General features: G+C 44.7%; 1 non-coding gene across 1 annotated transcript; it reads left to right on the top strand.

Moving 5' to 3' along the window:
* The first annotated feature begins 17,221 nt into the window (after window positions 1–17,221).
* On the top strand, window positions 17,222–17,295 carry Trnad-guc (transfer RNA aspartic acid (anticodon GUC)). The gene has a single exon. It is a non-coding gene; the product is annotated as a tRNA-Asp (tRNA).
* Window positions 17,296–24,544: the final 7,249 nt, after the last annotated feature.

Below are 24,544 nucleotides of genomic sequence, written 5' to 3'. Positions count from 1 at the left end.
ATGACCAGATGGCGTGGAGAGCTGTGTCAGAGAATAAATTGGTGCTGACGAGGGCACGTAGCCATCTCCAGAGCTGGGAAGGTTTGTCATTGCCTTGTTGCTCAACGTGGAGCACTTGCCGTATTGCTGCCTCAGTTGAGCGTGCAAGCCGACATAGAACTGTCTCTTTGGCTAGAGTGTACTGGGTAGATGAGTCCAGGGCATCGACCAGGTCAGCAATCAAGTCCTCCTGGTCGTGCAGGCACAGAAACCTGGTTGACTCATCGAGTTTGTAATGGTCAAAAACTTCGTCTGCAATTTTGAACCAGGTTGTAGCTCTGTCGGGATTAAACAGCGGCAGCGTCGGTAACCATTGTAGAATGTTCAGAAGAAAAGGTTGAGTTGAGTTCACTGGGGCCCTGCCTGAAACGAGCTGTTGTTGCTGTAGTTTTCCAGGAGAGTGTGCCTCCAGGGGATGTGGCAATGATGGCTGTTCAGGAGGCAGCGTGAAGGTTTGTGGTCGAGCGCGATCCGTCACGACGCAGAAGGGCAATGCAGGTGAGACACCATAATGTGTCGATTGCAGTTGTGGAACCTCAACACATTGTGGGTGTGTTCAGATTGATGTGTTGTGGAAGACCGACGCGGATGAGGCACCGAGATGTGCCAAGAACGGTAGCGGAAGCTTGACTGGAGCCGACGCATGGGCGACAGGTGAGATAAAGTTCAAAGTTTGAGAACGCATGTTAGTCCACGGAAAGCTCAACGTATGATCAGAGCCGGGGCCACCTGTGTTGCAGGAAGACTGCGGAGATACGGGCTGTCCAGAAGCACAGTGTGGGAAATGATGTCGAACGTGGGACGGAATGTGTGAAAGTTCACTGTTCATAATCACTCCACTCAAAACAGTGTGCGTCTAAGGTGAATGTTGTGGCACAAAACACTGAGGCGTAGCAGTGGGACAGAGGTGGAGGTCAGGCACAGTTAACAAGTTATTGATCCTGTTGCAGGCCAAGGTATCAAAGTAGTAAGGCAAGTGCTGATGCTGAAACAAGGCAGACGCGGGCGTGGTCGGATGCTGAGTAGGTTGACCTGTGAACGAAGTAGTTCCGGCCATGTGGCAGGTATCCGAATGGTACGCACGGATTGTGGTGTGGCAAATCATTGTCCTGGCGGTGGTAGGTTGTCCAACGAAGCATTTGCAGAAATAGGCATTGGTCCTGCACTGCACAGAGATCCGTAAGAGGTAACTGCACAGTCGATGAGGGAGGGCACATGTGGTGGGTACAAAGGCGTTTGATAGCCGCAGTCATGCACACTCCTAACCTCACTTATTGTTGCAGGCTCGAAAACATCTGGCAAAATCAGCGTAGTCGTAGAGTAAGAAGCATCGTGTTGCAGTCCTGGTGGGTGTACATTGCCCGCAACACGATGCATGTCGATCACAAAATCCAGCGTTAGGCGTTGGGCGAAGTCATTGTTTGAATGCTGTGTCGATGTAATACATGCGAAAATAACCAACGTGGAGGTCGCGGACACAGTAAAACGGTGAAAACGGAAGACGTTACAACTCGGGGTCACCAGTGAGGGGGATGTTCGGGTTGGTTACACCAAACAACACTCCCATTTTGCAGTAGTTCGTTTATTCACCTAAACACATCAAAGGCTTACAATGAAAGAACATGGCGGAACTGCACAAAGATAATCTTAGCTTAGTTCAAAGACGATACTCAGATCAATGCTGGTGTTGACCTCATTGGTGCCACAGCAATATGTCCTGAATTTCCCTATTATTAAATTCTCCACCATTGTCACTCAGCAGTTCTTTGACTGTGTGGCCTAACATCTTTGAATGTTGAAGAACAAATTTTAAGACATCTTAAGTTCCAATTTTTGTCTTACGATATGGCAATATCTAATTTTTTTTATAGTTGTCTTTGAACACAACCATATATATGTTCTCCTGAAATGATTCACTGAAAGGTCAGGTCCATAGACATCATCTGACATCAATCACCTGGCTTGGTTGTCTTCTCTCTCTCTCTCTCTCTCTCTCTCTAACCAAATGGTAAATGATATGACATCTTGGGTTGTCGGGTGTTCTGCCGGATATCAGCGTCGTACTTGCACGATATTTCGGTCACGTAGCTCGAGACCTTCATCAGGTGCGACCTGAGACTGCTCCTCGAGTGGACCTGGTCCAGTATTTATGCCTATTGCCTTCCCCCTCCACCAACGGCTGCAGGCGCTTCCTCTGTGGTCCGCGCCCATTCCCTGCAGGGAATGGGCGCGGACCACAGAGGAAGCGCCTGCAGCCGTTGGTGGAGGGGGAAGGCAATAGGCATAAATACTGGACCAGGTCCACTCGAGGAGCAGTCTCAGGTCGCACCTGATGAAGGTCTCGAGCTACGTGACCGAAATATCGTGCAAGTACGACGCTGATATCCGGCAGAACACCCGACAACCCAAGATGTCATTAGATCGCCGGGAAAGCCTGAAGAGTTACAGTAAATGATATGCTTTAACATAAATGCAGGGCTTACAAAATGTCTTTTCCAAGGGAACACTTATGCCTAATTCCCATTCTAACTTAACTCTGAGATGGTGTTTATCCTTATGTTCCCACCTTTCATGGTACAGCTGCAATAATGAAGTCTCTTCCACAGCATTTATCTCAGTTATTTCTTTGGGCAAATTCGGTTTAATGTCTGCTTTGTACAAAGCTCCCTATGGCTCCCAGGTTCCAAGTAACACTGCTTTGACATCAATTTTAAGCCAACACTCCTTTGTTGATGACATAAATTCACTATTGATATTTCTGTAATGAGCAGCCAACACAGAAAACAGTTTCTAGATAGCTGTGGAACATACCACACATCAAACAACATAAGATCTTGACCTGCAGTCTGTGACAGTAACTTAATATTGTCTTTTCCCACTGCCATTAGGGTTTCTTTTCCAGCCGCCTTTACACCACATGGCATGTCAAATTTTAAAAAGTCTGTAAAGTACTTTGAAGAGTTGGTTACATGCCTTGTAGCTCCACTGTCGACCCACCATGTTGCTGAATCTTCTCCAACTGAATAGACCTCTTCACTTACAGACATCAACAGAGCACTAGCAGCTGCAGAATCTTCCTGTCTTTTATTTGTACTTTTCTTTGATTTTCCATCAGGAATAAACTTTTTGCAGTCCTTTCATTTACAGTAACTGCAAGTGTCACCTCTTCTCAAATCATTCTTAAAAAACTTGCCTTTGCCCTCTGGCTTTTGTTTGCTTACATTTATCATTAATGTTTCCTTTGGTGTTATTTCACCATTGGCATTCTTCATGAAATTTCTTTCAAACATACATAACTGTGTTGTCAATTCATCAAATGTTCTCTTCTCATCCTGTGTTAACAATATCCAACTTGACTGAAAGTTTACAAATTCACATGGTAAAATATGCAAGGTCTTGCAAACTAGCACCAAGTCTGATAAAACACTTTTATTTTTAGCTTAAGTCCACTGTTTAAATCATTCCACAAACTTTTCAGTTTTGCTACATGAGTAGACACATCTTCACCTGATAACTAGCTAAAAGAGAAAGAGTCGGTACAGATTTTGAGCAACGGATCCTTGGTTGACGTTTCAAACTGCTGTTTTAAGGGATCCCATGTATCACTGGCAGTTTCCTTATCCATAACGTTTTTATACACTTCATCACTAATTGCACTAGTTATTCCGGGGCCGGTGAAACATGTCACTTGACAGCTCACATGTAGTTGGCTATACCGCAATTGCGAGGTTGCAATAGCTGCCACTGCATACGCCCACAGCTCCGAAGTACATTTTGCAAGTGTAAGCCACAATCAATGTTTATACGTAAGTACAACAAAGTATGTTTTTCTAACAATGGAGAGAATGACAATGATGATGGAGACTAAGCATTCGATAGTATATGACACCGGGAAACAAAAACACCTTTATTTAATGACAATACCTATGAGAAGTCATTCCAAATTATTACTGTAATAACCACATGTAAAACGTTGTAAAAATGTGAACCTAAGGATACAGAACACGCTATCCACATTCATAGTAATAAATAAAGCAAAACAGAGAGAAAGAATTAATTCTGTAAGCATTTACACACCAACTTACGATGTCAATGGCACAATTCCATCCAGTTCTCCATCACTATCATTGGAATCGGTGCCAAAACCATTATCTTCATCATCGTCATCATCATCATCATCATCAAGAGAAACTATTATTGTTCATTTTCATTTATAGTCCTGTCTATTGTCTGTGCTTCTCTTATGAGTTTATCAACATGGCCTGCTTTCTTCCTCCATGAGGTAGCGTCCACAGTAGCAAGACCACGTAGCAGCCTTTCCACTTCTGTTATAGTAAAAGTTTCATATTTATTTCTAATGTATGCCTTGACATCACTCTAAACCAATTCAATTGGATTGAAATGGCAGTGATAAGGCAGTAGCCTAATTAAAAAGTGACCTTGTTCACTTGCAATTTCATCTACAACATATTTAGGCGTCACAGACTTATTTTGTTTTATGAGTGAGTATAACAACAGCTTTGTCCTGCTCATGTCTCCACCAATGTCTCTCGCCTGCATCCACTGTGCCATAATATCTTTAAGGTCACTAGTGGTGGGAGTTTTGTCCAAATTCACGGAATGGAATGGTGCATTGTCCATCACAAACACTGTTGGAACACTAAACTGGAGAAACAAATTTTTAAACCAATGTAGAAACCATGGGTGGTACATATCCTCACGACAGTCACCAGTTTTTCTACATCAAAAAACATAGTCCTTCAGGCACAAAGCCGTTTTAAGATCCTACACTGGCCACAATTAATCGGGATCCTCTTTCTGTTGGCTGAGGACCACTGCTATTCATCTGTCCAGCATTTATCAACTGATTCTTCAACATTGACCCAGATTTCATCTAACCATATGACTGACTGTATGTCCTTTCCTACAATTTTGTGTAAGAAAATGCTACGAGCAGCAGCAATGTGAGCTTTTTCAAGTAACAGTTTTTGTCCATCTAACTTTTTAAAATGAAAGCCCATACTTTTTAATATCATCTTAAGTGATGAGTATAAGAGTACCCAGCTAGCACTCAAGCTTATTTCAAGGTGGATATTGAGTTTATGTTCAGTTGAAAATTCAAGATTGAAAAATCAACCTGTTACACAGCTTGTTTCAAGGTGGGTATTGAGTTTAGGTTCAGTTGAAAATTCAAGATTGAAAAATCAACCTGTTACACAGTTTACATCAAGCTGTAAAAATTCAGCTTGAATTAAAATAATTTTCCCAAGCTTGAAATAAACTGTAATTTCCCTGGAAGGCTGTACAGCAGATGCGCGCGCAGCATAGCTTCCATAGACGTCCACGGGAAGCGCCACAAGCGTTTATAAGCCGTGACGTAAGGGTGTTGTCGTGTGTGACATCATGGCGGCGCGGAGTTTGGTTTGAGTGTAGCTGTCTCCAGTTCTGTTTTATCTTATTTTATTTACTTTTCTGAGCCTTGCTATGTTTATGGCCATTTTACCTTTGTGACGCACGTTAATGGTTGTGGTTTGTTGACAAGTTTGTTTTATACTAGAAAACAGTTCGGTACGTTAATGTTACAAATGTTAAATATTACGTAACGTAAAGTTACGTTTACGGCCATTTTACCTTTGTGACGCGCGTTAATGGTTGTGGTTCGTTGACAAATTTGTTTTATACTAGAAAACAGTTCGGTACGTTAATGTTACAAATGTTAAATATTACGTAACGTAATTAATTAGGTTCAATAAATTCAGATTAATATTTATATAGCTTAAAACAAGCTGTAAATACCAGGCTGTATTCCACGTGTGTAGATACAGCTGGAGCCAAGCTTGATAAGTCAAGCTTGAAATATAGCTTGAACTCTGCCAACTTTGATGTTTATTTCAAGCTAGAATCCAGCTAACAGGCTTGAATATTCCAGCTTTGATCAAGCTTATATACTTGAACTTTACAGCTGGAAACAAGTTTGAAACCGGCTTACTGTGCTATCTGGGTATAACATGTTAATCATAGGTATATATTGCATCTGTAGGTACCATATAAGCTCTGAGTTCTTCGACAAATTTGAAGCATTGTTACATAAGTTAAAAACTGAAAAACAATATAAAAACTATTTACATGTGCTGACTTCAACATAGATGTAAGAACTGATGACAAATTTGCTTTAGATTTAAAGAACCTGAGAGCCACAAATGGACTAAATATAAATTCTGACCAATGCAGGAGAGTTACAGCAAGTGCTTCAACAAGAATTGATAACATTGTACATAGTTATAAATACAGTGTCAAAGAAAAATGTATTCTAGATTTAGGAGTATCAGACCATGCAGCACTATTTGTATCAGTATCAAAATAAAATTAACTTCAGGCTGCACAATAAAAAGATGTAGATACCCCAGTCAAGAAAATGTGGAGGTTGTTGTTGTTGTGGTCTTCAGTCCTGAGACTGATTTTTGATGCAGCTCTCCATGCTACTCTATCCTGTGCAAGCTTCTTCATCTCCCAGTACCTACTGCAACCTACATCCTTCTGAATCTGCTTAGTGTATTCATCTCTTGGTCTCCCCCTACGATTTTTACCCTCCATGCTGCCCTCCAATACTAAATTGGTGATCCCTTGACGCCTCAGAACATGTCCTACCAGCCGATCCCTTCTTCTGGTCAAGTTGTACCACAAACTCCTCTTCTCTCCAATCCTATTCAATATTTCCTCATTAGTTATGTGATCTACCCATCTAATCTTCAGCATTCTTCTGTAGCACCACATTTCGAAAGCTTCTATTCTCTTCTTGTCCAAACTATTTACCGTCCATGTTTCACTCCCATACATGGCTACACTCCATACAAATACTTTCAGAAATGACTTCCTGACACTTAAATCTATACTCGATGTTAACAAATTTCTCTTCTTCAGAAACGCTTTCCTTGCCATTGCCAGTCTACATTTTATATCCTCTCTGCTTCGACCATCATCAGTTATTTTGCTCCCCAAATAGCAAAACTCCTTTACTACTTTAAGTGTCTCATTTCCTAATCTAATACCCTCAACATCACCTGACTTAATTCGACTACATTCCATATCCTCGTTTTGCTTTTGTTGATGTTCATCTTATATCCTCCCTTCAAGACACCATCCATTCCGTTCAACTGCTCTTCCAAGTCCTTTGCTGTCTCTGACAGAATTACAATGTCATCGGCGAACCTCAAAGTTTTTATTTCTTCTCCATGGATTTTAATACCTACTCCGAATTTTTCTTTTGTTTCCTTTACTGCTTGCTCAATATACAGATTGAATAACATCGGGGAGAGGCTACAACCCTGTCTTACTCCCTTCCCAACCACTGCTTCCCTTTCATGTCCCTCGACTCTTATAACTGCCATCTGGTTTCTGTACAAATTGTAAATAGCCTTTCGCTCCCTGTATTTTACCCCTGCCACCTTTAGAATTTGAAAGAGAGTATTCCAGTCAACATTGTCAAAAGCTTTCTCTAAGTCTACAAATGCTAGAAACGTAGGTTTGCCTTTCCTTAATCTTTCTTCTAAGATACTTCGTAAGGTCAGTATTGCCTCATGTGTTCCAGTATGTCTACGGAATCCAAACTGATCTTCCCTGAGGTCAGCTTCTACTAGTTTTTCCATTTGTCTGTAAAGAATACGTGTTAGTATTTTGCAGCTGTGGCTTATTAAACTGATTGTTCGGTAATTTTCACATCTGTCAACACCTGCTTTCTTTGGGATTGGAATTATTATATTCTTCTTGAAGTCTGAGGGTATTTCGCCTGTTTCATACATTTTGCTCACCAGATGGTAGAGTTTTGTTAGGACTGGCTCTCCCAAGGCCGTCAGTAGTTCCAATGGAATGTTGTCTACTGCGGGGGCCTTGTTTCGGCTCAGGTCTTTCAGTGCTCTGTCAAACTCTTCACGCAGTATCGTATCTCCCATTTCATCTTCATCTACATCCTATTCCATTTCCATAATATTGTCCTCAAGTACATCGCCCTTGTATAGACCCTTTATATACTCCTTCCACCTTTCTGCTTTCCCTTCATTGCTTAGAACTGGGTTTCCATCTGAGCTCCTGATGTTCATACAAGTGGTTCTCTTATCTCCAAAGGTCTCTTCCTGTAGGCAGTATGTATCTTACCCCTAGTGAGATAAGCCTCTACATCCTTACATTTGTCCTCTAGCCATCCCTGCTTAGCCATTTTGCACTTCCTGTCGATCTCATTTTTGAGACGTTTGTATTCCTTTTTGCCTGCTTCATTTACTGCATTTTTATATTTTCTCCTTTCATCAATTAAATTCAATATTTCTTCTGTTACTCAAGGATTTCTACTAGCCCTCGTCTTTTTACCTACTTGATCCTCTGCTGCCTTCACTACTTCATCCCTCAAAGCTACCCATTCTTCTTCTACTGTATTTATTTCCCCCATTCCTGTCAATTGTTCCCTTATGCTCTCCCTGAAACTCTGTACAACCTCTGGTTCTTTCAGTTTATCCAGGTCCCATCTCCTTAAATTCCCACCTATTTGCAGTTTCTTCAGTTTTAATCTGCAGTTCATAACCAATAGATTGTGGTCAGAGTCCACATCTGCCCCTGGAAATGTCTTACAGTTTAAAACCTGGTTCCTAAATATCTGTCTTACCATTATACAATCTATCTGATACCTTTTAGTATCTCCAGGGTTCTTCCATGTATACAACCTTCTATCATGATTCTTAAGCCAAGTGTTAGCTATGATTAAGTTGTGCTCTGTGCAAAATTCTACCAGGCGGCTTCCTCTTTCATTTCTTAGCCCCAATCCATATTCATCTACTACGTTTCCTTCTCTCCCTTTTCCTACACTCGAATTCCAGTCACCCATGACTATTAAATTTTCGTCTCCCTTCACTATCTGAATAATTTCTTTTATTTCATCATACATTTCTTCAATTTCTTCGTCGTCTGCAGAGCTAGTTGGCATATAAACTTGTACTACTGTAGTAGGTGTGGGCTTCGTATCTATCTTGGCCACAATAATGCATTCACTATGCTGTTTGTAGTAGCTTACCCGCATTCCTATTTTCCTATTCATTATTAAACCTACTCCTGCATTACCCCTATTTGACTTTGTGTTTATAACCATGTAGTCACCTGACCAGAAGTCTTGTTCCTCCTGCCACCGAACTTCACTAATTCCCACTATATCTAACTTTAACCATCCATTTCCCTTTTTAAATTTTCTAACCTACCTGCCCGATTAAGGGATCTGACATTCCACGCTCCGATCCGTAGAATGCCAGTTTTCTTTCTCCTGGTAACGACATCCTCTTGAGTAGTCCCCACCCGGAGATCCGAATGGGGGACTATTTTACCTCCGGAATATTTTCCCCAAGAGGACGCCATCATCATTTAATCATACAGTAAAGCTGCATGCCCTCGGGAAAAATTACAGCTGTAGTTTCCCCTTGCTTTCAGCCGTTCGCAGTACCAGCACAGCAAGGCCGTTTTGGTTATTGTTACAAGGCCAGATCAGTCAATCATCCAGACTGTTGCCCTTGCAACTACTGAAAAGGCTGCTGCCCCTCTTCAGGAACCACACGTTTGTCTGGCCTCTCAACAGATACCCCTCCATTGTGGTTGTACCTACGGTACGGCTATCTGTATCGCTGAGGCACGCAAGCCTCCCCACCAACAGCAAGGTCCATGGTTCATGGGGGGAATGTGGAGGTATTTATTAAAAAACTAAGCCTCACCATGTGGTCATTCAGCAAACACACTTCAACAAATGAAAACTACAATAATTTTTCAACCAAATACATATAAATTAGATGAATGCTCCCTTTTGTAACAGTATGGACTAAATCTCATAAAAGTAGACCATCGGTAACAAGAGTGGGTCGACTAATGATATTTCGGCGAAATAATAACATTTAACACCACTTTATCGTAATGATATAATTTATTCGCTTCATTATCACAAAACATAACAACACAGAACAAAACTAGACATCAAGTCAGTTCAAAGATCATCATAAAGAGAGGTCACACGGATCAATGTATCAAACCACCACAAAGCCCCCATCTGAGAGTGCGGATCATGGTGTAGGAGCAAAAGGAGAAGGGAATTGTATTGGGGAAGCAAAATGGTTCAATGGGACTTAACTTCTGTGGTCATCAGTCCCCTAGAACTTAGAACTACTTAAACCTAAGTAACCTAAGGACATCACACACATCCATGCCTGAGGCTGGATTTGAACCTGCGACCGTAGCGGTCGCGCAGTTCCAGACTGTAGTGTCTAGAACCGCTCAGCCACTCCAGCCAGCATTGGGGAAGCAATCAGGGAATACACAATATAATCTTTCACTCACATCAGCTGGCATAGGACGTCCGGCGCAGGAGAGCTTGATCTGAATTGGAGGAGAAGGGAGGGACTGTGATGGTCGCATAGAATGACAAATGACAGTATGCCATCCTCATCCATGAAAGCTTGAAGCGAGCTGTTGACAATATCTTCAGGTAAGTGAATAGCTTGGACAAGCACAAGGTTAATATCCTTAGATTTACATACGTGAGAAGGTGCACAAAAAAAAACAGTCATTACGATGTCGCACTGCGATGTCGTCCACTGGGAATTCTGAGATTATGATAAATGTGGTCATAGTTGAGTGTGGTGTTGTCAGTGAGAAGAAGGTATGGGAAGTTCATCACATGCATCACAGTCACTGAGAGAGACACGATCACTAACACTGGCCTCATGAGATGTAAAGAGGGTGGGAGGGAAGTGCCTGCTGCACACTCATTGGAAACAGATACACTTGTTGCGTTAACAGTTGGAGGAAGCTCAGAGGCCTTGTCATTCGACACATGTTCAGTGAGGACCCATGCTGATTTAACTCTATGTTGCGATACGCCATTTAGCAGGATGAAATTACAATTAAATCAATACCATTATCTGCTGATGGGCGTTGATATACATCAACAGGGACAGTTGAAAATGTGTGCCCCGACCAGGACTCAAACCCAGGATCTCCTGCTTACATGGCAGATGCTCTATCCATCTGAACCATTGAGGGCACAGAGGATAGTGTGACTGCAGGGATTTATCACCAGCACGCTCCCTGTGAGACCCACATTCTCAATTTATAGTCCACAAACTACATTCGTAGTGCCCTTGTCATTATTCCCATTACTCGCGGAGGACAATCCACATAGTCCCGTAAGAGTTCAGGCATTTTGTGTGCATCCACACTGAAGATGGTCATCAGCCAGTTAGCCTTTAACAATATGAAGATGGCATCTGTTCTTTTGGACACAGTCAAAGAACTGCTGAGTGACGATGGTGGAGAATTTAATAATAAGGAAATTCAGGATATATTGCTGTGGCACCGATGAAGTCGACACCAGCATCGATCTGAGTATCGTCTTTGAACTAAGCTAAGATTATCTTTGTGCAGTTCCGCCATGTTCTTTCTTTGTAAGCCTTTGATGTGTTTAGGTGAATAAACAAACTACTGCAAAATGGGAATGTCGTTTGGTGTAACCAACCCGAACATCCCCCTCACTGGTGACCCTGAGTTGTAAAATCTTCCGTTTTCACCGTTTTACTGTGTCCGCGACCTCTGCATCAGTTATTTTTGTGTGTATTACATCGACACAGCATTCGAACAATGACTTCGGCCCAACGCCTAACGCCGGATTTTGTGATCGACATGCATCATGTTGCGGGCAATGTACATCCACCAGGACTGCAACACGATGCCTCTCACTTGACGACTATGCCAATTTCGCCAGACGTTTTTGAGCCTGCAACAATAAGTGAGGTTAGGAGTGTGCATGACTGCAGCTATCAAACACCTTTGTTCCCACCACATGTGCCCTCTCTTATGTCCGAAAGAACAGATGCCATTGGTGACTGTGCAGCTCTCTAGAATGAAATTACAACTAAATCAATACCATTAGCAGCTGATGGATGTTGATATACAAGGGGGACAGTTGAAAATGTGTGCCCCGACCAAGACTCGCTCTATCCATCTGAGCCACCGAGGGCACAGAGGATAGTGCGACTGCAGGGATTTATCGCCAGCACACTCCTCATGAGACCCACATTCTCAACTTATAGTCCATACACTTCATTCATAGTGCCCCTGCGATTATACCCATTACTCGTGGTAGACAATCTTATGGGACTTGGTGGATTGTCTACCGTGAGCAATGGGTATAATCGCAGAGGCACTACGAATGTAGTGTGTGGACTATAAGTTGAGAATGTGGGTCTCATGGGGAGCATGCAGGCGATAAATCCCTGCAGTTGCACTATCCTCTGTGCCCTCTGTGCCCTCTGTGGTTCAGATGGATAGAGCGTCTGCCATGTAAGCAGGAGATCCCAGGTTCGAGTCCTGGTCAGGGCACACATTTTCAACTGTCCCCGCAGATGTATATCAATGCCCATCAGCAGCTGACGGTATTGATTTAATTGTAATTTCATTCTAGAGAGCTGCATGGTCACCAATGGCATCTGTTCTTTCGGACATGTCCGATCTTCATATTTAGCAGGATGGTCACAGTGTTTGCAGCATGGTTGAGAACATGGTAAGGTCGTGAATAGGGTGGAGTAAGAGCAGGACAAATGATGTCATCTTGCAACATAAGAAAGTCACAGTCTGCAAGTTCCTTTTGTGAAAAGACTGGTGGCCGATTATGTGCTCATGGTTGTAGTATGTGCATTCACGGGATATGAGAGCGAACTTGCTCGAGCAAGGAGTGTAGCCTCTCTTCATGAAGAGAAGTAATGTCCTTGACCAATTCTGCTGGAAGTACCAGGGGTTCACCATACAGGATCTCTGCCAGAGAGGCGTTTAAATGGTCTTCATATTCTGTGTGAATGCCTAGCAGTACCCACGGATGTCCATCTGACTAATAGCTGGAGTGCCCCATTAATGCTGGCTTTAGTGTGTGGTGCCAGTGCTCCACTAACCTGATACTTTGCAGGTGGTAGGCTTGGTATGGAAATGCTTGGCACTGCATAGGACACATAATCACTTGAAGAGTAGAGATTCAAACTGCCTGACCTGATCTGTGGTGACGGATGCAAGGCAGCCAAATCTGGAGAGCCAGCAGATAATGAATGCTCGAACCTCGGCGTCCGCCGAAATATTGTTCAAAGGAACTGCCTCTACCCATCGTGTCAAGTGGTCAATGACTGACAAAATGTAATGATGGCCATTAGAAGGGGGTAGGAGGCCAACAAGGTCCATATGAACATATTTGAAACATTCCTCCAGTATTTCAAAGTGTCCCAGAGGGAAATGCACATGTTGACCAATTCTGGAACATTGGCAAGATATGCAGGCTCATGCCCACTCACTACAGTCTTTCTTGATGTGTGGCCAAACGAAACGTTCCGTCACTAGGTGTACAGTTGCTCTGATGCTCGAATGAGCTAGACTGTGCAGCAAAGAGAAAATGGCCTGTCAAAGGGGAAGGAGTACCAGTGGTCGTGGCATGTTAGTTGCAGAGTAACAAAGAATTATGCCAGATAAAGGTCGTGGTTGAATGTGGAGAGAGGTGGAGTTGTTAGTAACTAGCAACTGTACCTCTGGATCAGTAGTTTGTAGTTGCACAAGCTCCTTGGGATCAAACAGGCCCATAATAGTATTAATGCATGACCTGTAGTCTGCTATGATGTCATCTGAATCTCTGATAAAATGTTGTATATTGCCTGATGAAAACCGTACGCCTGAAGTGACGTGAAGGGAGATCACTAGCAGGGTTACACAGCGCATCAACCAGGGGTTGGTGCGCCATGTAAATGGTGACATCACGTGGCTCAATATCCTCTCGGAAATAGCGTATGGCTTCATAAATAGCCAGTAGCTCCCTGTCAAATGCTGACCATTTACGTTGAGAGGCGGATAGTTTTTTTTTTTTTAAAAGAAACATATTGATTGAGAGTCTTTGTGAATGTGTTGCTGCAGCACGGAACCTATCATGGTGTCACTAGCTTCTATAGTGACTGAGATAGGTGCACTGGTGCCAGGATGGACTAGTGTGACTGCATTTGCTACGGCTGTTTTTAAGTTAATAAAGATGAGAGTCATGTCCTGGGTCCATGTAACCTTGCGATCACCCGAGATATGTTTGTCTTGCAAGATGTCAGTTAGAGGAGACTGCAGGGAGATGGCATGAGGGATGTGGTGCTTGAAAAAACTGATCATGCCCAAGATGCGACATAGGTCACGAAACATGACATGTGGCATTAAGCTCATAATGTGAGTGACACGTTCAGTCATGGGGCATATGCCTTCAGAGTTCACTGTGTGGCCCAAGAACATGACTTCTGGCTGGTGCAGCTTGGATTTGTTTTTGTTTATCTCCATTGGCTGAGTAGCTTGCACAATGAATCCACCAGGTCTGAAGTGAGGGATGTGTGGTCAGCCAACTGGCGCAAAGAGGCAGCTATTGTTGCTCCTGAATGTGTGGGTGTTGCAACAAAGGAGACCTTGATGCATGTGTCAGAAGTCAGGTTAGAGTGGTCCCAATGATAAATCTGCAGAGAGGCCATAGTGTTATGGAAAATCAATGCCCAACACTGACTCAATGTCAGCTATGTTGAATGTCCATTCAATACAAATTTTCGGTTTAAGTTTGAGGTGAAGGTGTGTGGGGCCATAGATGGTTACTGGCAAATTGTTTGCTGCTTGCAATGTCATGGTGGAAAGCATTGGTGGTGAAGTTGACAACACTGGAGGTATGACAATGATATCTGTGCTGGTGTTGACCAGGAAGAACATGTCACTCATGAGGTCACATGCATACAGTCTGCTCGGAGGTAGTTGTGAAGATTGGTGTTGCTGCAGGTGCCCTGTACAGTACCTGCAAGATGATGTGCCTAACTCATCCCGCAATGGAAGTTTGGGTGCAGGGCGCACAGCGTGCAACACTTCTGAGCCACATCTCCGTGATGGGCATGGTACCAACACAGTGAATATATGGGGTGCAGCTGCAGACTGTATGGGACATATGTAGTTGCAGTACAGGAATCAGGTGAGGTGAAGAGAGAGTCTGGGTGAGAAGGCATGGCGGGGGTGGCTGGTTTACTGCCATGGCCACCAGGTAGTACCTTGACTGAGGTTGTTGACTAGAGTGATCACGCTTTGCCTTGCACAAAAATATGTACTGGAATGTGTGCAGTATTGCCAACTGTCAGTGAAGAATTCTGTATTGTGGTGAATTGTCAACGTCTGATGATTTTATAGGCATCGTCTGCTAGCCATAGGTGCATCTCTAATGGGTCAGTGGCATGTGATAAAAGTCACAGCTGGAGAGCATCTGGTATTTTCACTACCCATAACGACCACAAAGCTGCCTCAGAGAGGAATGTGGGATCGGTCAATGCTTTGCCACAACTGCGATGGTGTGAGTTAAGCGAGTGATGCGTCATGCACTATGTGATTAATTGCTGCTTATTGAGTTCTCAAAGAGCGCTCGAGGATAATAGATTTTGTGTGTTCATACCAGTCCCACACTGGTGCTGTGAGGATGAAATCAGACATCAAATCTGTTTCCTCATGAAATCAAAGATACGAACCGCACATCATGAGATGATACTCTGTGGATGTTGAGGATGCTGTTCACTAGAGCAAACCATGTCTTCGGGCTATCCTTGATAAACAAAGGCAGTTGTGGTAGACATCCTGAAAGAAACAGGCAGGAGAAGAGTGGGAACACAGTCGATGTTGCGATGGCCTGCAGAAAACCTGGACGCTCAACTTTACATTGTTCCTGATGCTCATACATACACACATAAAAATAACGTTTTGCATCACCCCGGTTTCCAGAACTCCTGAAGACAGACATTGACTGTGGATATTGTATCACAGACACAGTCCCTCTGCCTGTTCAAAGATGTCACTAAACCCGCCCAAAGAAAGACGTAAACAACCAAACAACCATGCATGAGCAGCACCTATTAGATGGAGGGGATCCAACAACCGACCAGTTCCAGTCATTCCACCAGGAAGGAGGTACACGGCTCGTGCTGACTGTAGTTCAACCACGCCTAGATGGTCGATACCACAGTTTGATCGTGTCCGCATTGCTACTTTGTGCCAGGAAGGGCTCTCAACAAGGGACGAGTCCAGGTGTCTCGGAGTGAACCAAAGTGATGTTGTTCGGATACGTAAGAGATACAGAGAGACAGGAACTGTCGGTGACATGCCTTGCTCAGGCCGCCCAAGGGCCTGTAGCAGTACTGCATGGATGACCATTGCCTAGCATGGATGACCATTGCCTATGGATTATGGCTCACAGGAACCCTGACAGCAACACCACCACGTTGAACAATGTTTTTAATGCAGTGTCATGTTATGACTTGAACTGTGCACAATAGTCCTGCAAAATGCACAACTTCACTCCCGACATCCATGGCCATGTCCATCTTTGCAACCAAGACACCGTGCAGTGTGGTACAGATGGGCACAACAACATGCTGAATGGACCGCTCAGGATTGGCATCACATTCTCTTCACTGATGTGTGTTGCATATGCCTTCAACCAGACAGTCATCAGGGAAGTGTTTGGAGGCAAACCGGTCAGGCTGACACACTATCCAGTGAGTGCAGCAAGGTGGAAGTTCCCTGCTGTTTTGGGGTGGCATTAAGTGGGGCTGACGTATGTTGCTAGTGGTCATGGATACGTCAATGCCATCCTCCAACTGATAGTGCAACCATTTTGGCAGCATATTGGCGAAACATTCGTCTTCATGTATGACAATTCGTGGCCCCCTTGTGCATATCTTGTGAATGACTTACTTCAGGATAACAACATCACTCGACTAGACTGGCCAGCATGTTCTCCAGGCCTGGGACAGCCTGAAAAGGGCTTTTTATGGACGATGTGACCCACCAACCACTCTGAAGCATCTATGCTGAATCACCATTGAGAAGTGGAACAATCTGAACCAACAGTGCCTTGATGAACTTGTGGATAGTATGTCATGACAAATACAGGCATGCAGGGATGCAAGAGGACGTGCTACTGGGTATCAGAGTTACCACTGTGTACAGCAATCTGGACCACCAACTCTGAAAGTCTCACTGTATGGTGGTACAACATGCAATGTGGGGTTTTCATGAGCAATAAAAAGGGTGGAAGTATTTATGTTAATCTCTATTCCAATTTTCTGTATAGTCCGGCCCCGGTAGCTGAGTGGTCAGCGCGACGGACTGTCAATCCTAAGGGCCCGGGTTCGATTCCCGGCTGGGTCGGAGATTTTTCTCCACTCAGGGACTGGGTGTTGTGTTGTCCTAATCATCATCATTTCATCACCATCAACGCGCAAGTCGCCAAAGTGGTTTCAAATTGAAAGACTTGCACCAGGCGAGCAGCCTACCCGATGGGAGGCCATCGTCACACGACATTTCATTTCATTTTCTGTATAGGTTCCAAAACTCTCATAACCGAGGTGATGCAAAACTTTTTTTGATGTAAGTATAACCCAATGCAGCAGATGCAGTTGCAGGGATGTCCGGCACAGTAGAAACAGCCATGGCCGTGAAGAGATTCGAAACTCATGACACAGTACACTACGGAGGTTTGTTTACTAGTTCTGCTGCACCAGGAACACTCAATCTAGGAGCACCAGACAGGGCAGTGGTGAAAGTCACATTGTTCATTGAACTGAACACTTGAGGTTTATTGTCGAATTTAACGAGGTTATGTGAATCTGCCAGCAATATGGCACCATGGTGGAGAGCTGGCAGCGTCGTTTGTATGTTAGAGTTAGACAGGATAACACATGAATTTTATAACACAGCTGCATTATCACGCATATAGAAACCCATTAATGGAGCAGCGTAATGAATAAATCATCCTGGAAAATTTCACAGGGCGTAAGGGCATGTGCAACAATGTCCATTGTCTGTGCACTTTGTTGAGCAAGTTGTGACAATGTCGATGAAAATTGGTCACAATTTTCTATTTTCACACGATTCAAAGCACAATGGTGGCAAATTGAAGCAGAAGATGTACTTGTAGGCATAGAAACAGTGGACAGAGTTGGTCGCTGCATCATAACAGTCATTGCTATTGTAGGCCACATTGTCCTGTGGTATTTCAATTGCGGAAATTGTCCAAATCACTGGATTCACAGAAAACATGTAACACAAGGTCACCAGTGTGGCAAGTAATAATATTACAGTGAAATAATAACATTTAACACCACTTTATCATAATGATATACTTTATTCACTTCATGGTCACAAAATGTAACAACACAGAAGAAAACTAGACATCGAGTCAGTTCAAAGATCATTATAAAGAGAGATCACATGGATCAATGTATTAAACTGCCATAGGAGGAATTACATTGTCTAGCATTAAGAGGAGAAACTGCATTTGGAGGCAAAGGTTAATCAAAATCCTGAATTTCTTAGAATGTAAGCGCATAAAAAAAAAACATTTGACAAAGTAGTTAAATTACAAAAGCATACTGAAAACATTACATTCCATTTTAAATGCTAAAAACAAATCCAAAGCTGTTTGGTTGTCATAAGAAGTTAATATGGCAGTAGAATGAATAGAAAATGCTGCTCCTCTAAAATAATGATAAATGGTAGAGCTGTTACAGGTCCCAGAGTGATACTGGAATTAGTCAATGATTTCTTCTTTAGTTGTAATAACATTGGTGATTGCACACCATGAAGTACAAATCCTGGAATGCTAGAGAGCAATTGTTCGGGTTGTAATTTTTCCCGTTTCAAGCTCTGAATTGATTAAAATCATAATGTCCCTAAAACATTTAAACTCAGTGGGTTGGGATGAGGTTCCCACTAGAATAATAAAAGTAGTCTTGTAACAAAGCAGGCTGGGATATTTTTACTTCCCCTCTACTTTTGCCATCTGCCTCCTTAGAATTCATTTTTTCAATTTTAACTAATTACCATTAACACATGTTGAGTGTTGGTTGGGTTGTGGGGATTGAAGGGACCAAACTACAAAGGCCATTGGTCCCTTTTTCCACGGCCATGAAACGCCCACAAGGAATGAAAACAAGCAACTGAAATGACAAGGAACTACACAGAACAAGAAAGACACAGACAAAGACCAGACAAAAGGATGGAAAAGCAGAGTGCTAGAGTGGTTGGCCGACCATAGAAACAAAAAAAGGAAAAGCCAACCACCAAGAGACACACTAAAAACCCCAATCTAAAACTGGAAGACCAAGGCCAGACGCAACACACAAAAGAAACAAACCCTCACATTGAGCGATAAAAGCCCCCTGCTCAAATAAAACGTGAAACGAAGCCTGCCATGGCAGCGTCATCTGTTAAAAGTGCAGGGAGCATATCAGGCACCACAAGCATCTGCCTGAGTGCAGTTAAAAGCGGACAGTCCCACAAAATGTGGACCACAGTCAATGCTGAGCCACAGTGACAGAGAAGTGGGTCCTCACAGCACAATAAATAACTGTGCATCATCCAGGTGTGGCCAATGCACAGCCGGCAGAGTACAACAGAGTCCTTGCGAGAGGCCCGCAAGGAGGAGCGCCACACACCGGTAGTCTCCTTGACGAACTGAAGTTTGTTGGGTGAAGGCAGGGTGCACCATTCATCACCCCAGGTACCAAGGACCTTCTGCCACAAAACTGACAGGAGATCACACTCTGAAAGGCCAATCTCCTAGGCTGGTGCACTGACCACCTGTTTAGCCAGCATATCAACACGTTCATTACCCGGGATGTCAACATGACCTCGGTCCACACAAAGAACATGGAGCGGCCACAACGGGCAAGAGTATGGAGGGACTCCTGGATAGCCAACACCAGACGAGAATGAGGAAAGCACTGGTCGATAGCTTGTAAACCACTCAGGGAGTCACTAAAGATAATGAAGGACTCACCTCAACAGGGCGCAAGAGATGGTGACAAGCTCTGCAGGGAAATGAGCGTTGTTCAGAATGATCCCCAAGAGTAATAGCATAACCAACTCGACCAGCAACCATCGAACCATTGGTATAGGCATTGGCAGAGCCATGAAACACGGCAAGGAAGGAAAGAAAGTGTCAGCGGAGGGCCTCAGAAGGGACTGAGTCCTTTCAGCCCTGTGCAAAAACAGCCAAAGGTATGAGCGGAGTACACACCATGGGGATCTATGTATATTGGCCCAGAAAAGAGGTGGGAGAAGGAAAAACTCAAGCCAAGAGAGAAGAGCCTGGACGCGAACCACGATTGTACACCCGGACCGCGGCCGCCGTTCTGGAAGATGGACAACCCAAGTTGGGGAACAGGAGATAGTAATTTGGATGCCCAGGCAAGCTACAAACATGTGAAGCATAAGAGGCCAGTAGACGTAGGTGTTGGATCTGCAATGGAATGACACCAGCCTTCACAAGTATGCTGATACAGGGCTTTTGTGGAAAGCTCCAGTTGCAAGTCAGATCCTGCAGTGAAGTATGGGGTCAAGCAACCACAACACAGAAGGCGATGCCAAACCATAAGACAGGCTGCCATAATTGAGACGGGACAGAATCAATGCCTGATAATGTTGTAAACGGGTAGACCGATAGGCACCCCAGCTGGTGTGACTCAAGCAATGAAGAGCATTAAGATAGTGCCAGCATGTTTGTTTAAGCTGCTGAATATGAGGGAGCCAAGTCAACCGGGCATCAAAAAGCAAGCCAAAAAACTGATGCGTCTCCACCACGGCAAGAGGTTCGCTGTCAAGAGATAGCCATGGCTCAGGGTGAACAGAAATGCATGACGCAGGTCTTGGCGGCCAAGAACTGGAAGCCGTGCATAATGGCCCAAGACTGCGCCCTGGGGATGGTGCTCTGTAGCCACCGTTCAGCAACTGCAATGCCAGGGGAGCTACAGTACAGGCAAAAGTCATCAGCATACAAAGAAGCTGATACAGACATTCATACAGCTGCAGCTAGCCCATTGATAGCAACTAAAAAGAGGTAGACACTCAAGACAGAGCCTTGCGGGACCCCATTCTCCTGGACTCTGGAGGAACTGTGGGAGGACCCAACTTGCTTGCAGAAGGAACGAAACGACAGAAAATTTTGAATAAAAATCGGGAGCGGGCCCCTAAGACCCCACCCACAAAGCTGAGGATCTGATGTCACCACGTTGTATCGTACGCCTTCCACATGTCAAAAAAGACAGCAACCAGATGCAGATGACGGGCAAATGCCATGCAGATGGCAGACTCCAGGCAGACCAGACTATCAGTGGCAGAGTGGCCCTTATGGAACCCACCCTGGGATGGAGCCAGAAGGCCCCGAGAATCAAGTAGCCAAATCAACTTCCGGCTCACCATGTGTTCGAGCAACTAGCACAGAACATTGGTGAGGCTAATGGGGCAGTAGCTGTCCACCTCCAGTGGGTTCTTGCAAGGTTTCAAAATGGGGATGATGATGCTTTCACACCACTGTGATGGGAACTCACCCTCAACTCAGATATGATTGAAATGGTGAGGAGGTGTCACCGGCAGTCCACTGAGAGGTGTTTGAGCATCTGATAGAGGATGCAATCTGGCCCAGGAGCTGTATCAGGGCAAGCGGTTAGGGCACTTTGGAATTCCCACTCACTGAATGGAGCATTGTACGATTCAGGGTGGCGTGTATGGAATGCAAGGCTCCAACATTCCAAACGTTCTTTCAGGCAGCGGAAGGCCAGTGGGTAATTCGTAGAAGCAATGCTCTGCTAAGAGTTCTGCAATCATGTCTGATTCAGTACAGACTGCTCCCTTCAGCTAAAGCCCAGGTACACTGATGGATGTCAGATACCCATTGAGTCACCTAATCTTGCTCCAAACCTGTGATGGAGAGGTATGGATGCCAATGGTGGAGACATACCATTCCCAGCACCCCTGCTTCTGTTGCCAAATAAGGCGGTGGGCTCAGGCATAAAGCCGCTGAAAGGTAATGAGGTGTTCCAGTGAGGGTGTTGCTTATGACATTGGACGGCCCGCCTGCGACGATCTCTAATCGCCACAGCGATCTCTGGTGACCACCAAGGCACAGTCCTCCACCAAGGGGACCCGGAAGAACAGGGAATTGCAGATTCTGCTGCAAAAATGATGCCGGTGGTGATAGTTTGAACACCACATCAATGGTGTCATGAGAAAGAGGCTCAATAGTGGCAATGGAGGAGAACAAGTCCCAGTCAGCCTTATTCATAGCCTATCTGCAGCAGCGCCCAGAAGAGTGACACTGTGGCAGTGACAGAAAGATCTGAAAGTGGTCACTACTGCACAGTCATCATGCACACTCCATTGGACAGATGGTAGAAGGCTAGGGCTATCAGCGTGGCCAATACCTGCTGTGGGACATCACCATCTGGTGGATGATAGATATGCAGACAGTAACACCCTGAGGCATCCACACCCGAACAGCAACAGCCTCTAAAGGTGTTTGAAGAGGTACACTCTCGCTGTAAAGAGAGTTAAGGACATAGACGCAGACTTCGCCAGATATCCTCACATAAACTGCCCGATTCGTATAATAACCCCAGTAGCCACGGAGGGTGGGGAGTTCACATCGCCGGAAAGCATATTTCCATGAGAGCAATACAGAAGAAAGGGTGAAGGCTAATAAGTTTGCAGAGCTCAGCAACATGGTAGAAAAAACCGCTGCAATTCCATTGGAGAATGACAGTGTCCGTGGCTGAAAAAGGCGTGAAGGGACCGAGGAGGCAGATTACACCGCTGGATCCCCTGCTCCCACCGATTGAGTACCTGTGGGAGCAACATCCATCGTGGCTGAGGGTACAGTGAGATCTAGGTCCTCAGCAGACGTCAGAATCTCCACCTCATCCTCAGATGCAGACGCAGAGCTTGTTGGTATAAGAGGTATGGGTGCCACCGCAATTTCCTTGTTCTTAGGGGTCTTCAATTTTGATTTCTTGCACTGTTCCTTGGGTTGCTCTAGTTGAGAGGGTTTCTTTGATTCAGTCTCCGGGACTGAGGAGAACCGCAAAGCCCTACGACGACCAGCTACCTGAGGCTTCTTCAGCCACTGGCAGGTGTCCGCTTTACCACTAGTAGGAACCTGGAAAGGGAGTGACCCAAGGCCCCCCTTTCTAGTGAGAGAAGCCGAAGAAGACTTACGCTTCTGCAGCTTGCAAGTGGGGACTGATGTCCCCAAAGGTTCGAGGGGAGAGGGGGGGGGGGGGAGGGGTGCTGTTCCTCAGGTAGGTGGTGCAGGGGCAACAGGGAGGGAAGTGCCCCCCACCTTCAAGGGGGCAGATGAAATCTACGGCTCTGATAGCTGATTGCAATTGGGGCAACAGATGGTGCTGTAACAGTAGTGATAGTGGTGGCGTAAGATGTTGCCATGTGCATGGGATGGAGTCTTTCACATTTCCTTTTAGTCTCAGTGTAGGTCAGTCAGTCCAGGGTCTTGTATTCCATTATTTTCTTTTCCTTCTGTAGAATCCTACAGTCCAGCGAGCAAGGGGAACAGTGCTCTCCGCAATTGACGCAGATGGTAGGCGGGGCACATGGAGTATTGGGATGGGATGGACATATGAGGCTGGAATAACAGCGGGAAGACATATGGCTGAACTTCCAATGCTTAAGGCACCACATCAGGGAAGGAATATATGGCTTGACATCACAGCGGCAAACCATCACCCTGACCTTCTCATGTAAGGTGTCACCCTTGAAGGCCAAGATGGAGGCACCAGTGGCAACCTGATTATACCTCGGACCCTGGTGGATGTGCCGGACAAAATGAACACCTCGTCACTCTAAGTTGGTGCAGCTTGTCATCGGACTGTAAAAGAAGATCCCTGTGAAGATAATACCTTGGACCATATTTAAGCTTTTATGGGGTGTGATAGTAACAGAAACATTCACCAGCTTGTCACAAGCGAGTAATGCCCATGACTAGGCAGAGGAAGCTGTTTTTATCAAGACTGACCCAGACCGCACTTTGGACAAGCCCTCCATCTCCCCAAACTTGTCCTCCAAATGCTCTACAAAGAACTGAGGCTTCATTAACACAAAGGATTCCCCATCAGCTCTAGTACATGTTAGGTAGCGAGGTGAATAAGCTTCGCTGCCATCCTTAGCCTTCCCTTCCTCCCATGGTGTGGCCAGGGAGGGAAATTATTTGGGGGCATACATGTTGTTGTTGTTGTGGTCTTCAGTCCTGAGACTGGTTTGATGCAGCTCTCCATGCTACTCTATCCTGTGCAAGCTTCTTCATCTCCCAGTATCTACTGCAGCCTACATCCCTCTGAATCTGCTTAGTGTATTCACCTCTTGGTCTCCCTCTACGATTTTTACCCTCCACTCTGCCCTCCAATACTAAATTGGTGATTCCTTGATGCCTCAGAACATGTCCTACCAACCGATCCCTTCTTCTAGTCAAGTTGTGCCACAAACTCCTCTTCTCCCCAATTCTATTCAATACCTCCTCATTAGTTATGTGATCTATCCATCTAATCTTCAGCATTCTTCTGTAGCACCACATTTCGAAACCTTCTATTCTCTTCTTGTCCAAACTATT

Source organism: Schistocerca cancellata, chromosome 6 (assembly GCF_023864275.1).
Source record: "Schistocerca cancellata isolate TAMUIC-IGC-003103 chromosome 6, iqSchCanc2.1, whole genome shotgun sequence".
Lineage (NCBI taxonomy): Eukaryota > Metazoa > Arthropoda > Insecta > Orthoptera > Acrididae > Schistocerca > Schistocerca cancellata.
This window is presented reverse-complemented; position numbering and strand designations above follow the sequence as displayed.